The following is an 18,043-nucleotide window of genomic DNA, read 5'->3' as shown; positions in this document are numbered from 1 at the left end:
CCATAGACTGCCCCATTACACTTTCTTCCTTATGAGGGAAGTGTCCCCTGCCATTCGACTAGATAGATTGACGGTGATCTAACTGATGTCCTGAAGACGAAGACTGATCCTGTAGGCTGACCTATTCCGAGGAGGGTAAATTATGTTGTTGCTATTGAAATTCATTTATTTGCCTTTTCTTTCTAGGTGCCAACTGCTGTGTATTTTTGATTAGAGACCTTAGATGTTTTCCAAATTGATGTTCTAAATTGTTTTGCATGAAGTCCAACATGCTGATGCTAATTGTGGTTAGATGAGGCATTTCATCTTGACTGACGTGACTGACGTGACTGACATGGTGCTATGCTGAACTAAACATATATGAGGTTTTATGCGTCTAGATTTGTTCATCTTCATATTACTATCTTGTGTCTGTGATCTTTGTATTATTACCATATTGTGACTATGCTCTTTTGCTTCTTGGTTTTGAGATTAATACATTTGCTATTAGATTGTAATCAACAGGGAATAAAATTCACAAAACTTCAGTAAGGTGTGGTTATTCATGACTGAAAGGTCATGGTTGCGCCGAAGGTTTACTAATGTCTAAAGTGAAATATATTGTGGTGATATATGTTGACAATATTATTGATATATTGATTGATATATTGATCAGTTATCTCGTCTTACAGTGTCTCACCACTGGGTCCAAAGATTCATCGGCCTAAAACGAGTCCCGATGTGTATAAATTAACATAGAAGGGCGCGTTATCAGCTGCGAGGGCTACAGTACAGACCTGAAACATCACAGGCACCTACTGACGCAGAGCAGACTGGTACGTTATCGAGCGCTAAGACAGGACTGTGAGGTTTCTCTGCGCACATTCGGTGTATGACAGATCAAGTGTGGCATCTGAAATTAAAGCTAATGACGTGTTAGATTCCAAGCAGTCTTAAATGTGATATGTTATAATCGTGGGTTCCTGCTCAACCGTCGTTTACCCACGGAGAATTCATTTAAATGCGGAAAAAACTATCTAGTTGCCATAAAAAGAAATTTACATCCGTCTGATGAATTATCAGAATGACCGAAGTACAATGAACTTTAATAGGCATAGTTATATGGCCTAGAAATTAGCAATGAGGGTAAATCAGACAAGGAGACGGCAGGTAGTTTCACAAGAACTTCGCAAATCTAAGGATAATGGAGACCAAAATAAAGAAACACGTGTTTGCTCTAAAGATGAAAGAACGCTCCGGTGCCATCCTTTAGCAGCCAGTCCTCAGCTTGCCTCTTGCAGCGATGGCAGTACTTGGTCGGTGTGGAGCATACAGGCGCTTCATACCGCGGTGGACACTGATATTACAGCTAACCCTAATGGCTTTCATCCAGCAGACCTAAACTATGCTCCCTACATGGTCCTAATTTACATGATCCATAGGTATATATATATATATATATACGACTTCTTCAGCATAGATTTAGCCTGCTGCACGGCGTTGTAACAATTTGGGAAAAATTTAGCTGCTCACGTGACAAAAATCCTGTTCAGCAAAAGCTGAAGCGCCTAAAGGATTGACTCTCAGACACATTGTTCGGTTGATGGTTGGCATCTCGTGCACATGTGACCTTAGGCATTCATCCTTACACTTTCTCCTGTAGAGAACAGCCCCTCCGTGTTCGTGAATACCAGATGCAGGAGTGGATGCCCCATTCAGGAACACTAGGGGCGATCTTTCAACACCCAGGCGACCCTTTCTCCTTCCAAGCTGGCCCATGGCTTCTAGGCGCCCGCCCCTCATGATAGCAGCGGTCCAGGTAAGGATCCGTACCTAGGTCGACCGCTAAATCTGGAATCCGGTCACCAACTCTAGGAGCTGGTGGGGGGATGGGGAAGAGTCAACCGTGGAATCTCTGCAGCTGTAAAACCATCTGAGACGTAGCGGCCAGAACACCGCTGAGGATACATTGAGCCGAAGACGATTGGATCGCAGACGTAAGAGGTATTGTTCCCGGGTTGTTTGAAAATGAGGGCCAAACAGTGCGAAGTTCATCCCTCGGCCTCTTCCACATTGTTGATAAGAAGAGGTCTGTGACCGATAAATGCAGTAGAATAACATCCAGGAAGAAATCACTATCACATGCATCCAGTTTCTAGACTAGATGACATCTAGTCTTGGTGACCAACCGCTCTGGGCCCCCACCTAGAAACGAACAGCTTCCACCCATTCGACCAAAATTACTGCAGTTTGCAAGCTCCCTATGTGACCCCATCACCACTACCACGGACCGCAGCGACCCAAAATGGCGGCCGCAACCCAGAGAGAAGCCGGAGCACCTCTTACCCGATAGACGCGACTCGGACCCCGCTGAGGGAAAGAAGCGATGACAGAGATTACCCTCTGCAGCAGAAAAGTAAGTGCAGTTAACCTCCCACCTTCGGAATCAGAGATGTTTGGAATGGGGGGGAGCATACAGCAACACGCACAGAGGAGCGCCGTTCTGAGCAGAGTGAGAGGCAGAAATGACTTGTAAAATAGACCCTCCTGCTAACGATCTGAGGGAGCGGTGGGTTTCAGAGACATCACTTTTCTTCCCTGTAACGATCCAGGTGGGAATAAACTGATTTTGGATCGTACATTTGGAACTCTGCACTCAGTAGTCAGAACTTACTGATATATGCAATCCAGGGCAGAGCCTGGGGGCCCTGAGTGCTGATGCTACCTGCTTCATTCATCCAAGACTGCTGAGTGGTTGAGTGGGAGAAAATCTTCAGAAATCCATACAGGGTAGCTAGCGGCTGTGAACGTGCCCCTTAAATCGCTCCCTTGACCCTTCACAGCATTGCTTTAAATACATGCTGTACAGAAAACTGACATCTGTACGTTTGGCGTTACTGAACTCACCTAAATAACTATCTAGTCCCTATTAATTCCACAAGAGACTGTAGGTGAAACTTTCCTGGAGTGTGTCTTGCATAGCTAAAAACTAGTATATGCCCTCCACAACCAACATTTAAATAACTGAAAGGATAACTCATGCACTGCCACAATGGGAAAACCAAAGAAACGTGAGACTCAGGAGCAAGAAGAATCGAGTGTGGCTAAACCCCGGATCATACCCCTAATATAAGGCTGCTTGATAATCCGCAGAATCAAGAAACTACTTGGCCAGTTGACCAGGGGGTCCTGGTGGTTTGTAGGGCGCCAGGCCCCATTGTGTATTTGTGGTGCTAGGAACTGTATTTCTTGTAGTTTGATTTTCTGACCCTGTTCTGGCTACCTCTAAATTGTGTTTTATGATTTTGAGGTTGTCTTGCATACTTTGGGTTATGCTAGTGAAATTATGTTCCACCCTGTGTTTTTTGCCCATAATGTTGGTGATACCTAGGAGGTAAGTGTCTAATATTAGACTGTTGAGATTTTGGGCGTACAATGCGTTTGATACCTTTTGTGATGCTGTGCTTTATGTGGTTTATATCTCAGGATGATAAGTACAGTGATTTTCCTCTTACACCACTCCATCTTCAGTCCTATCCTGTTGAATCAGCCCTGTTCTGAAGTAACTACCTATCCCTAATCGCCTCACTTCACTGTCTCCACAATAACTCAGGTTCCTGCACCCGACGTCTGGATTATGTGCCCCCCCTTGCCCTCATACTTCTCCTCACCACCACCGTCCTAGTAACACCCTTCCCTTATCCCCACCACCCTCCTCCTCCACAATTTCCCATCATGGCCACCGCTCGAATTAAGTCTGGAATTAATTGCTACAAAATCATCTACCCTTCTAACCTGACTAAAGCTGCAGCAGAAAGTTTCAAGCATAACACCATTGAAAGTTTCCCCGATTCTCTTTTTGTCGATCAGTTTTACAATGGTCGGTATAGAGGGCTCAAAAACAATCTAATTTTTTTCACGCACGACATACCCTCTTGGTCTACCAGCTTTTACAATTCCTTTAACGTCACCTCCTCCTCCTCTATCCCTCATGGGAAACAGCTAAAAATGTCCCCCTCTGCGGGTTTTAACGGCTCCCTCACTATCTCACTCTATAACAACGGTACTGTTATGATCCAAGCCAAAGACACCTATCTCTCTCTCTTTGACCGCCTCTTCCCTTCCCTACTCCCCTCCCCTGCGACCGGGCTATCCCTTGACTCTCCATCTAGCTCCACCAATTACTCCCTTTCTCCTCCCTTGACCCCCCCACTCTCCAATAGGCTGCACCCTGGGGAGGCACAGGTCGACCCTCTTCTCTCCCCTCAGACCTCCCCTCCCATTCTTCCCCCCTCACAGTATGCCCCTCCCCTGTTCACTTCAGCCTCACCTCTAGCTAACACGCTCCTCGTCCATTCTGCACCGTCCCGGCACTCCATTCTCATCTCCTCCCCCCTATCCCTTACGGCCACCCCCCTCCTTAGACCACCTCTCCTCCAGCCCTCTCCCCTTGTCTATGTTCCCTACGTTCCCCTTGTTCCCTCCTCCTCTCTGCTTTTCCGCCCACTCCTCCCCTCACTATGTACCCCGATTTCCCCACAAATACATTCCATCTCTCTCCCTCCCCACTCTCCTCCAGCAATGCTGTGCTACCCCCTTTCCTCCCCTGGTAACCCCTTCCCTCCCTCGGACCGAGCAGAATCACTTCCTTTCTTCAACTTCCCTTTCTCCCAATCCCCCCCACTCTGCCTGATACCCGCTCCCTCACAGCCACCTCACTTAGCTACCAGGACCTATCCAACCCCCTCCCCTCCCTTCCTTCCATACCTCCCTAATCCCTATGACTCCTCACACTCCTCCCCTCTCCTACCGCCCCACCGCCCCACTCCTCTCCTATCGCCCCCTAATTCTGCCCTTAATTCCTATCCTTCTTGCAACGCCAACAACGACAACTCTCCTCTCACCCCTGGCGCACCAACTCCTGCTCTCATCCAAAACCTTTCCCCACCTCTGAACCCTATACCCCTACTCCCCTACCGTTCCCCCACCTCTCCCTGCCGTACACTGCCTAGTGCACCCCCTCCTGTTTCCATCGAGCCAACCAACATGCCGTGCTCTTCCTTACTCTCTCTGGAAAATAAGCTAGGCTCTCTAATCACCGCCATCTCCCAACTTGAAGCTACCATTTTAGTTTTAAGCTCCAAGATCTCGACTTTTCCACACACCTCAATTCCTTTGGCAAACACTCACCCTTCAACGAGATGCACCTCACCCCCACACCCCATTATAGCTAAGCATAGCCTGTCGTCTGCAAATCCACACAAGCACTCGATCGCCACCCTTCCTTCACTTCCACTTCCCAGTAACCCTGTTATCTACACTATTCCGACCATCTCCTCTGTCAGAACCACTCGCCCACCTAAACCCTCCCGAGCGCCCTCATATAAGTACAATATCCCTATCACCCCTCATAACCCAAGTGCCCCCGTCACCAAAACAGTTGCGTCAGAGCTGCGCTGTTTACTCCACAACTGCAGATCTGCAATAAAACACAAACTTGAAATCTCCGATACCATCAACTTGCACAATATTGACATGCTCTTCCTCACAGAGACCTGGTTCAACGATACCTCTCACTCTATGTTTGATCTCCTTGTACCCACAGGCTATTCTATACGTAGAAATGACAGAATTGACAAAGTTGGGGGAGGTGTTGCAGTCATCTTTAGAAACTCCCTTCAACTTAAGGCTCTTCCTAACAGCTCCTTTCACACCTTTGAATGCCTATCTCTTGAGCTTCAATTGCACCACCGCTCACCTCTCAGATTCCATGCTATTTACCACCCGCCTGGTAGCAGCCCTTCGTTTATGGAGGAACTCAAGGACTTCATCAGCGACCAATACACGCAAAGTGACAATCAGATCTTCGTGGGTGACTTCAATGTCCACTGGGGCTCGCCTCAAGACACCTATGCGAATTTGCTGGCCACCTTCCTCTCTGCAAACGATCTTATCCAACACTGCACAGAAACAACACACTCTAAAGGCTCAATCCTGGACCTTGTTATTTCTAAAGCAGGCTTGCTGACTATCGCTACCCCTATTCATGTAGACTGGTCGGACCACCTCCTCATCCCATTCTCTCTTCACCTATCACACTCTATAACTCTTGGCCAGCCTAAGAGGGCTACTTCCTGGTTCCGTGACACTAAAAATATTGACCTCAGTACCCTCTGTGATTCTGCTTTGCTATCACTTCCAAGGCTAGACCAGGACCTTGATGTTAACAATCTCACCTCCCAATGCCTCACAGTCCTTGCAGTCGAAATCAATAAGGTCGCTCCTCTCCAAAGCAAAAAGAAAAGGCCCACTCCCTCAGCACCTTGGTTCAACAAATCCCTCTATGAAGAAAGGAAGCTCCTAAGAGCCCTTGAGAAACAATGGAGACAAGTGCCCTCCACTGAAAATTTGGCCACGCTTCGTTCAGCAAGATCCAAGTACCACAAGCTCATCTTCCTTGGAAAAGCGTCGCACTACAAATCTCTCCTTGACTCAGCCAAAAATAGACCCAAAAAACTATTCGACCTCATCAAGAACCCAAACAGCTCTCCCCCAACCTCCAAATTGGAAGATTCCACAAAGAAAGCAGCGGAATTCGCTGGATTCTTTGACGAAAAGGTAAAATCACTTGTAGATCAGGTCATTCATCCTATCCCTACAGAGGAGCGCAAATCCTTAACCATTTGGCAAAACTTTGACCCCATCTCTGACGATGCTCTCCTTAAATGCATCCTCGATACAAAGCCTTCTAACCATTCTCTTGACCCCATCCCTAGTGCCATTGCCATTGACTTCTATACTAATTCTCTTTCCTATTGGACCACTCTGGTCAACCTCTCCCTCAGTCAAGGCTCCCTTCCTGTTTCCTTCAAAACTGGGCAGGTCACCCCTCTGCTTAAAAAACCCACCGCTGATGCGAACGACCTCAACAACTACCGTCCCATCACTAACCTACCCTTTCTTGCGAAAATCACAGAAAAATGTGTAGCAAAACAACTCTCTCGCCATATCAAGGAAAATGATCTTCTTGACAATTTCCAGTCTGGCTTCATTCAAAACTGCAGCACTGAAACAGCCCTGCTGCTAGTGATTGATGACGCGCTGCGGATACTCGATTCAGGGGAGTCTTGTCTTCTAATTCTTCTTGACCTTTCTGTAGCCTTTGACACTGTCAATCACAACACTCTCCTTAACACTCTTCAACAGAGAATGGGCATGGAGGGCAATGTGCTCAAATGGTTTGCCTCCTTCCTCTCTGATAGATCCCAAATGATCAAAATAGAGAACAGTCTTTCAGCTCCTTTAGCGGTCAGTCAAGGTGTTCCTCAAGGCTCCATACTTGCACCCACACTGTTCAATCTCTATTTAGAACCGTTGGGAAATCTCCTGAGTAAATCCGGGATCCACTATCATCTATATGCAGATGACACTCAGATCTACCTTAAGGTGGCCTCCACTCACGATCTCTCCTTCCTTAGCTCTACTCTCGACTCCATTCAAAACTGGATGATAACTCATCAACTGATCCTGAATCCCTACAAAACAGAATTCCTCCTCCTCTCCTCCTCACTTTCTCATCCCCCAGTACAATCATGGATGGATCAGATCAATCTAATGAACAATAAGCCCATCATTGTCGAGAGCGCAAAATCCCTTGGTGTCATACTCGACAAAAAACTCAATCTACTCTCCCACATCGACTCCATTGCAAAGTCTGCTCGACACCAACTGCGCCTTCTTTGGGGGATGCGTCGCTTCTTCCTGGAGCACGACCTTAAAACTCTGGTCCAATCGCTGGTTCTCTCGAGATTGGACTACTGCAACTCTCTTCTTACTGGCCTTCCCAAATCCCACCTTTCCCCCCTGAAGTCTATTCTCCATTCAGCAGCTCGTTTCATATATAGGACCAAAAGAAGCGACCACATCACACCCATGTTATCCACCCTCCGTTGGCTTCCCATAGAGGCAAGATCTATCTACAAAACTGCATGTATCACCCACAAAGCCTTGCACTCCTCCTCCCCTCGCTACCTGGTGAATAAACTGAAACTCTCTGGGGGCTCCAGACCATCACGTAATGCAGAAAAGTTATTGCTTGAACCACCCATTTTCAAGAAGGAAAGATCGATGGCCCAATCCTTTTCAGGCAACGCGGTGAGAATCTGGAACTCACTTCCGCCTCAGCTTCGGACCACCACCTCTTCCCAGGCCTTCAAAACTGACCTCAAAGCTCTCCTCCTTCAAAGACACTTCCAAATTTAATTCAAGCCCTCTGTTTTCTGAAGGAAGTCCTTCCATTATAGGAAAATCTGTTCTCCATGCCTATAGAAGTGCCTTCCCAGGGTGTTTTTGTGTTTTGAGTGTCTGCCATTTAGTGCAATATTATACCTCTACCTGTATTTTGTACTCTTTTGTAACATGCACACGGCACCTTTCCTTTTACAACGTATCATTTGCTACCTTTTATTTCTTGTTTGCTTTTGATACATGCACAATGGCCACCACTGCCTCATGTAATGTAACTATAGTTTTTTTGTTTTGAGTGTCTACCTTTTATTGCAATTTTTTTTTTTTTTTTTCCTCTACTCGTACTTTATTTGCTCTTGTAACCTGCACACGTCACTTTTTCCTTTCGTATCGTTTGCTACCTCGTGTATTTTTTTTTGCTCTTGATACTTGCACAATTATCACTATTGCCTCATGTAATGTAACGTTTGTTTTTGTAACAGGCTCACTTGTTATTCTTCTCCTCTTGTATCTTTACTTTGCCTATTGTGAAGCGCTCCGACACCTTCGGGTAAAGTCCGCGCTATATAAAAACGCATTAAATAAAAATAAATAAATAAAATCACATCCGGCATCCCCTTTCTTCAGCTGGCAGGATGGCCGAGCGGTGTAAGGCCCCAGACTCAAGAGTGGTCTTTTCCCACCAGCTGGGTGTCAGGATGGCCGAGCGGTGTAAGGCCCCAGACTCAAGAGTGGTCTTTTCCCACCAGCTGGGTGTTCTGGTCTCTGAATGGAGGTGTGGGTTCAAAACCCATTTCTGACAAAATAATCTTTCACACCCACTTTAATTACCATGCACGCGAGATCACTAACTTTAATTACTCAGAGGGAGAAAACGGCCTAGTCCTTACTAAAAGTGTAGTTTTCTGTATGTGATGCAGAAAGTGCTTAGAGAGGCGGAGCTAACCTGTGCTCCGGGGCACCTTTCCAGAGTGAAAAGCGCTGCGTGAAGTATGATCGGACGCATTATGAGTTTTTTTTTTAAGCTTGACTAGTATTGGTGGAAAACATGAGGACTGTAAAAAACGCGAATAAACCTTAAAAGAACAATTAGCGCCCACACAATCTTCATTTATAACCACTTTTCCTGACGCATAAACTTGTATACCCTTTTTAATTATGTCAGCGAGACCGCAAGCCTTAACTAATTATGGGGGGTAAGGGAGGGCACCGAGACCTCTCTAAATGTAAACTCTCAGAGCAGGAGGAGCTGAGCCGGGCTACGATCGCTACCTGCAAGGGTGGAAAGTGTTGTGATAATGAGTGAAACTGCAGGATGTGTTTTTTTGTTTTGACAGATACTGGTGAATTTGGTGAAAAACATGAAGACTGCAAAAAACAATTTAGCGCCCAACGTGGGGCTCAAACCCACGACCCTGAGATTAAGAGTCTCATGCTCTACCGACTGAGCTAGTCAGGCTGTTGTGCCTGAGTCATTTCACATGTTTTTTGTGAGGAACTAGTGTGTGGTTATCCCACGAGGCCCCTTTGTTTCATTTTCTCTGCTCCTGACTCGACACAGGCACCTTTCTCTTTATCCATCTCTCGCTCTACCCCACTCTTATGTCCCCATCAGTCTCTCTGGAGCTCACTCTGGTACATACATGCATCTGTCCTCTCAACCTGTCTCTGGGCACATACTTGCAATTGCTTTTGTCTCTTTGCCATTGTTCTGGGTACAGTACACTCATCTGTCTCCCTGCATCCAGCCGCCTGTCTCTCTGGATCAGCTTCTGCTTACATACATGCAGCTCTCTTTCTGCTTCCAGCAGGCTGTCTCTCTTTGGGCCAGGTTTCAGAAGCCCCCACTGCCACCTTGCCCCACATTTGCATCAGTTTTAAAGCAAATGTGGTGCTAAGGTGGCATTTTCACCCACGCCATATTTACAAAGTGGCGCAATGCATGCATTCTGCCAGTTTGTAACCCCTTGCGCCACATTATGCCTGCGCCAGGCATAATGTATGCAAGGGTGGTGTTCAGGCGCTAGTAGGCCCGAAAGAATGGCACAGTGAAATTTACCAGATTTCACTGCGCCACTTTTTCTCTCATTTTGCACAGCTGCTCAGAGCAGGCATTAAAATGACGCACCCATTTAAATCAATGCGCCTCCTTTCACTTTGCTACACTAGCATCAAATATTTTGGCGCTAGTGTAGCAAAGCGCCACAATAGCGTCAAACATTTTGATGCTATTGTTCTAACTACCACCATGGTGTGCCTTATGTTAAATACAGCACAACTATGGCGTTGTAGGTGCCTCTAGGGTGGCACAGAAAAAGTGGCTCGTCAGAGCTAATGAGCTACTTTTTTATCAATCTGGGTTTTTGTGTGTCTTCACTTGAATGAAAAGATTCTGAAGCAGCACGCCCTGTGTGCATTTCCACCAACCATTAATACCCACTCCAGTCTGTAACCCCGGGCAGATAAATAGCTTTGGAGGCGGTTCATAGCGCAAATACGTGTCTGTGAAAACAAGACAAAGTTGTTTTTCTGCCTCAGTTACATTTCCACCTTCCATTACATTCAGGGACACAGGCACAGACTCTGTCAGAGAGAGTGTGAAGAGCAGAGTGACCCCATAGCGCCTCACAGCCTTGCTACAGTGAGCTACAACAGCTGAAGAGAGTGAAGGATTAACTGGACAACACACAGAGTTCCACTGGCTTGCGAGGCCCGACAGCAACTGACTCAGAAGGGCAGACTGGCACAGTGGAAAGAGCACCAAGGCTGTGTTGAAGCATCACAGGTACCGAGTGGCACAGGGCAGACTGGTACACCATGGTAGTCAAGAAGCACCGCAGGTACAGACTGGCACAGGGCAGACTGGCACAATGCAAAGAGCTACATCAGGGTAGTCAAGAAGCATTGCAGGTATAGACTGGTGTAATGCAAAGTGCTGCACACAGGATGTGTAGAAGTATTAAAGGGGTAGCTTGGTGCAGGTCAGACTGGTGCAATGCAGAGAGGTACAGGACTGATGTTAAGTGTCAAGATACAGACTGGCACAGGGCAGACTGGTGCAATGCAGATAACTACAGCACTGATGTGAAGTATCATAGGAACCTGCAGACTCGTAGGAAACGTAGACTCGTACAATGCAGACAGCCGCAGCACTGATATGAAGTATCACTGGCGCAGACTGATGCAGGGCAAACTGGCGACATGCAGAGAGCTACAATATAGATGTGAACTGTAGAATATCTGCCTTTTCTGCATAGTCACTACAATGGACCGTATATTTGTGCTGGTTTTAGAACTCTGTGCAGTTTACCCCTGCTATTAAGTAGTAAAGTGCCTGTGCTACCCCTTTGAACATGGTTGAATTGGCATACTTGATAATGGCATAGTTAACTTGCCAATAAGGTCCTGGTATATGGTACAAAGTGTACCAAAGACATGGAAGTTAAATGTTACTAGTGCTATGCAGCACATATTGTGACATCCACTACAGTGACAGTGCAAACCTGGCTTCAAGCTCATCATTATAGCCTGACTGTAGCATATGGAAGATGCCATTCAATCAGTCAAAATAAACCCTCTCAATAAGTAAAAACCTCCCTTTTAAATATTAACAACTCATCCCAATGTAGGTGTTGTAGTCCGCTAGACAGGGAACATGGTATTTAACCATAGGGCATGTAGAACTTTAATGATAACATGTCCTTACAGTGATTAGCACCCACAAGCCATTTTCCACTGTGGGATGCCTAGCTGTCCTATTTAGAAAACCAGAGTACAGATTAAAATACTAATACTATATTTTGGGGATGGAACTAGTTACCAAAAAATGTAAACAACTATTTTAATAGTTAATAACAATCCAATTCAATGGTGGGGTCGGATTTTTAATAGAAATTAAGGAAAAGTAACTTTTAGAAATCTATATTTTCCATGCCTGAAGTTCCTAGAGTCTAGTTTGCGTTGGCTCTGCAGCTTTTCACATCCAATAATTAGCCTTGAAAAGGTATGAAATGCTTCCCAGGAGCCGGTGCTGAAACAATACATGAGGGGACCCTCTCGAAGGGAAGATAAGGGTGCTCCATCACCCCACCTTAGTCCTATTGCACTGGATGCATTGTTGCGCTATCCCCCTATACACTTTGCCTCACTGCACAGTCTCTAGGATATATTAGACCTTTTTGAAAACAGCTCCTCAAAGACAGTCAATCAATATAAGGACAACCCAAGATTCTACAAAAACCTTTTTATTTAAGTTAGTTTTGGATTATATAATCTGACTTCAAAACAACCTTACATTGCTACACTGATCTGGCTACGGAGAGAGGGAATGTAACCAAAGCTTCACCATCCTGAGATCTGCCTGGTTATACCTGTGTAGTGACTGGGTACAAACTGTACATTACATCAGGGATGGTATGAAAATAAGCAAAGCATTCATCACCCCGAGAGGAGGACAGTTTTACCCACACAGTGTTTAGAAATAGGCCACACATTTTCTCAGCATAGGCCTGTAAATATCCCCAATACTGATAACTGAAGAGTTTCACCCCTGTAATGGCTGGAAAAAAGTCTTATATTATCACACAATAAATCTGTAATAACAATTACCCACACCTTTGCTATATAATTATACCCAGCATCATCGGAAGGGAAGTTTCCAGGCTTTCTGACAATGAAAGTGAAAAAGAACAATGTCTCTAAATAACAGGAAAACAATGCCTGGTCATTATCTTTTTTGTTTTGGCCTGAGGAGGACAACCTCCATGACATTAGCATTGTTAATATAGGGAAATAAACATCCTAACTTTTAAATAAAGGTGTGGTTATTCATGGCTGCGAGGTCATGGTGTGTCAATTACTAACTTTTAATGATTACTAATGTTATTGATTATTGTTGAAATTGACAAATTGGTTATTGATCAGTGTTGTTATTGTTTCTATATGGTGGGAATATCTCAAGCGTTAGACAAAAGGTTCATCGACCTACTCGCGTCCCCTTGTAAGTTTACTTATTACGGTCTGACGTGCTAACATCTGTTGTGTGACATTTAACCCCTGATGTCTTTGCAAGAATCCTCTATACTACATGGCCGTTGACAATATTACATATGTAATAGTTGTTTTGTCTTGTGTGCTGTATGTGTCTACTCTGAGGCATTTAAATCTATGTGTCTCTTCTAGAGCTCCATAAAGTATGTCTGACCCAGGATGCGTTGCCATCGGGCTCTCATGGCAGATGCCATTAGCGATGTCTTTACTGCAACATTTGATTTGTAATCGAAAATATCTCACTAGTGATGAACCTTCTGGGAACAGACCCTTTAGATGTGGCTTAGGGGACAGTTTATACCGTAAGTCTGTGACATTCTTCTCAATTGTGAATGTGAGATAGAGAATCTGGCATTGCTGATAGCTGTTTCGGGAAGTATGCTCAAGATGTCTGTTGTGAAACATTTGCATGCTGCTATCTCTGCTAAAAAGAGGCGATGCCTGTGGCATAAATGTCTGGTACAGCAGATGCCAACGGCTGTGCTCTTACTGTGACTTCAGTGCCAGATGCCTCTTCCAAGAGATCTGGGTTCCAGATGTCTGAACTAGAATATCTCACCGGAGATGTCAGTGAAATGATATTAAATCATTGGTTTATGTTCATGAACGTCGATTCACCGAAATGCCGGGGGTAGCAGAAGTGACATCACACGACCTTTGACCTCCACTTTCACTCACACACACATACTTATAAAAACATACAAATTGACACTTGCATACATTCTCTCTCACATAAACACCCTCTCACCCGCAAGCATGCACACAATAGACATTTACAAACATTTTTTACTTACCTCAGCTGCCATGGACAGGCATATCCCAGCTAACTGTACTCCATTTTTATTACACTAATAGTGAATAATATATTATTTTTCACTATTAGTGTAATAAAAAAATTGACAGACTACAAAGAGTGGAGCCCAAACTGAAGTCCATAAGGACGAGCTGCCACTGTGTTCCTGGCAGTGAATTTGCCATGAATGACGTTTATGTTTATGTCCCAGAAAGGTCTGGTGCCGGGTTTGAAGGGGAAGGGTGGATTAGTAAGGGCAGTTGTGTAATATTAAGCGGCAGCCTTGGGCTCTGTGGCCTTTAGGGTCTGACACCTGCTCTAGATGGAGAGATGTGTAAATTAGACAATGATTTTTCTAGTTCCTGGTGTGACATGCCTTTTCTGACGCGTCCTTGAATGAGCAAGGCGTGGTATGTGCTGTAAAAGCATTGGGGTTGGGTGTGTGATGTAGAAGGTTGAAGTGGTGGTGTTTATTGTTAAACATTTGGTCCTTCGATGCCCGTCTTGCAGCAGCGTCTCCCTGATGTCTGTTGAGAAGGTCCGTGCTGCTGAGGGTGTTGTGATAAATGTCCAGTAGAGAAGATTGTGAACTCTTCCTGTTTCGCGAGGTGGCAGTCAGCCTCCAGAGCTGTGTTCCAGAGGCCTGCCGTGGGCTGCCGGAATGGCTGAGCGGTGTAAGGCGCCACATTCAAGAGCAGTATTTTCCCCAGTCCCGTGAACAAATCCCGCTGCCGACATACAGTAGTTTTCATACCTACTTTAATCATAACACCAGCGGGGATGAGACCTTAATCTCCTGTTTTTGAAAGGATGGGGTGGGGATAGGACGGACCGGAGCGGACTCCGAGCTCGCTGTAAGCACGGGCGGCTCAGGCTAGGAAAGGGCGCAGGAAAGGCTCGGCCTAGGACCGCTCCCAGCGGCGCCTCCCAGGGCGGGAAGTGCTGCGTTGTGTGGAGTCCTGTGGGAATCGTGAGGCAAACTGCAGGATGTGTGTGTGTGTAGTTTTAAGCCTCAGCAAAATATCTGAAAAAGGTGAGAGTTAATGTAAAACCCGAAAATGGAGAAGCCTTTAAAAAGCATCACGCCCAACGCGGGGCTCGAACCCACGACCCTGAGATTAAGAGTCTCATGCTCTACCGACTGAGCTAGCCAGGCTGCTGTGCCTATGTCATTTCACACACCCTCTGTGTTCTTTGTGAGGAAGTACTGTGTGGTTATCCCAGGAGGCCCCTTTGTTTCATTTTCTCTGCTGCTGACTTGACACAGGCACCTTTCTCTTTCTCCATCTCTCGCTCTACCCCAGTCTTCTGTCCCCATCAGTCTCTCTGGAGCTCACTCTGGTACATACATGCATCTGTCCTCTCAACCTGTCTCTGGGCACATACTTAAATGTCCAGTAGAGAACAGTGTGAACTCTCCCTGTTTCGCGAGGTGGCAGTCAGCCTCCAGAGCCGTGTTTCGAAGGCTGCCGGAATGGCCGAACGGTGTAAGGTGCCACATTCAAGAGCAGATCTTCCCCAGTCCCGTGATCAAATCCCACTGCCTGCCAAGTAGTTTTCATACCTACTTTAATCATAACACCAGCGGGGATGAGACTTTAAACTCCTCTTTTTGAAAGGATGGGAAGGGGGGGGGACAGGACGGACAGGAGCAGTGTCCGAGCTCGCTGTAAGCACGGGCGGCTCAGGCTAGGAAAGGGAGCAGGAAAGGCTCGGCCTAGGACCACTCCCAGCGGTGCCTCCCAGGGCGGGAAGTGCTGCGTTGTGTGGAGTCCTGTGGGAATCGTGAGGGAAACTGCAGGATGTGTGTGTGTGTAGTTTTAAGCCTCAGCGAAATATCTGAAAAAGGTTCGAGTTAATGTTAAACCCGAAAATGGAGAAGCCTTTAAAAAGCATCACACCCAACGTGGGGCTCGAACCCACAACCCTGAGATTAAGAGTCTTATGCTCTACCGACTGAGCTAGCCGGGCTGCTGTGCCTATGTTATTTCACACACCCTCTGTGTGTTCTTTGTGAGGAAGTAGTGTGTGGTTATCCCAAGAGGCCCCTTTGTTTCATTTTCTCTGCTGCTGACTCGACACAGGCACCTTTCTCTTTCTCCATCTCTCGCTCTACCCCAGTCTTATGTCCCCATGAGTCTCTCTGGAGCTCACTCTGGTACATACATGCATCTGTCCTCTCAACCTGTCTCTGGGCACATACTTAAATGTCCAGTAGAGAACAGTGTGAACGCTCCCTGTTTCGCGAGGTGGCAGTCAGCCTCCAGAGCTGTGTTCCGGAGGCTGCCGGAATGGCCAAGCGGTGTAAGGCACCACATTCAAGAGCAGTATCTTCCCCAGTCCTGTGATCAAATCCTGCTGCGACATAAAGTAGTTTTCATACCTACTTTAATCATAACACCAGAGGGTATGAGACCTTAAACTCCTCTTTTTGAAAGGATGGGGGGGGACAGGACGGAGCGGAGCGGACTCCGAGCTCGCTGTAAGCACGGGCGGCTCAGGCTAGGAAAGGGCGCAGGAAAGGCTCGGCCTAGGACCGCTCCCAGCGGCGCCTCCCTGGGCAGGAAGTGCTGCGTTGTGTGGAGTCCTTTGGGAATCGTGAGGCAAACTGCAGGATGTGTGTGTGTGTAGTTTTAAGCCTCAGCGAAATATCTGAAAAAGGTGAGAGTTAATGTTAAACCCGAAAATGGAGAAGCCTTTAAAAAGCATCACACCCAACGTGGGGCTCAAACCCACGACCCTGAGATTAAGAGTCTCATACTCTACCGACTGAGCTAGCCGGGCTGCTGTGCCTATGTCATTTCACACACCCTCTGTGTGTTCTTTGTGAGGAAGTAGTGTGTGGTTATCCCAGGAGGCCCCTTTGTTTCATTTTCTCTGCTGCTGACTCGACACAGGCACCTTTCTCTTTCTCCATCTCTCGCTCTACCCCAGTCTTATGTCCTCATCAGTCTCTCTGGAGCTCACTCTGGTACGTACATGCATCTGTCCTCTCAACCTGTCTCTGGGCACATACTTAAATGTCCAGTAGAGAACAGTGTGAACTCTCCCTGTTTCGCAAGGTGGCAGTCAGCCTCCAGAGCCATGTTCCAGTGGCTGCCGGAATGGCCGAGCGGTGTAAGGTGTCACATTCAAGAGCAGTATTTTCCCCAGTCCTGTGATCAAATCCCACTGCCGATATAAAGTAGTTTTCATACCTACTTTAATCATAACACCAGCGGGGATGAGACCTTAAATTCCTCTTTTTGAAAGGATGGGGTGGGGGGGGGAGGGCAGGACGGACCGGAGCGGACTCCGAGCTCGCTGTAAGCACGGGTGGCTCAGGCTAGGAAAGGGCGCAGGAAAGGCTAGGCCTAGGACCGCTCCCAGCGGTGCCTCCCAGGGCGGGAAGTGTGCGTTGTGTGGAGTCCTGTGGGAATCGTGAGGAAATTGCAGGATGTGTGTGTGTGTGTAGTTTTAAGCCTCAGCGAAATATCTGAAAAAGGTGAGAGTTAATGTTAAACCCGAAAATGGAGAAGCCTTTAAAAAGCATCACGCCCAACGTGGAGCTCAAACCCACGACCCTGAGATTAAGAGCCTCATGCTCTACCGACTGAGCTAGCCGGGCTGCTGTGCCTATGTCATTTCACACACCCTCTGTGTGTTCTTTGTGAGGAAGTAGTGTGTGGTTATCCCAGGAGGCCCCTTTGTTTCATTTTCTCTGCTGCTGACTCGACACAGGCACCTTTCTCTTTCTCCATCTCTCGCTCTACCCCAGTCTTATGTCCCCATCAGTCTCCCTGGAGCTCACTCTGGTACACTCATGCATCTGTCCTCTCAACCTGTCTCTGAGCACATACTTAAATGTCCAGTAGAGAACAGTGTGAACTCTCCCTGTTTCGCGAGGTGGCAGTCAGCCTCCAGAGCCATGTTCCAGAGGCTGCCGGAATGGCCGAGTGGTGTAAGGTGCCACATTCAAGAGCAGTATTTTCCCCA

At 46.7% G+C, this 18,043-nt stretch overlaps 1 non-coding gene across 1 annotated transcript; it reads right to left on the bottom strand.

Moving 5' to 3' along the window:
- Positions 1-15,151: 15,151 nt before the first annotated feature.
- On the bottom strand, positions 15,152-15,224 carry TRNAK-CUU (transfer RNA lysine (anticodon CUU)). Its single transcript has one exon. It is a non-coding gene; the product is annotated as a tRNA-Lys (tRNA).
- Positions 15,225-18,043: the final 2,819 nt, after the last annotated feature.

The sequence above is a fragment of the Pleurodeles waltl genome, chromosome 6 (assembly GCF_031143425.1).
Source record: "Pleurodeles waltl isolate 20211129_DDA chromosome 6, aPleWal1.hap1.20221129, whole genome shotgun sequence".
Lineage (NCBI taxonomy): Eukaryota > Metazoa > Chordata > Amphibia > Caudata > Salamandridae > Pleurodeles > Pleurodeles waltl.
This window is presented reverse-complemented; position numbering and strand designations above follow the sequence as displayed.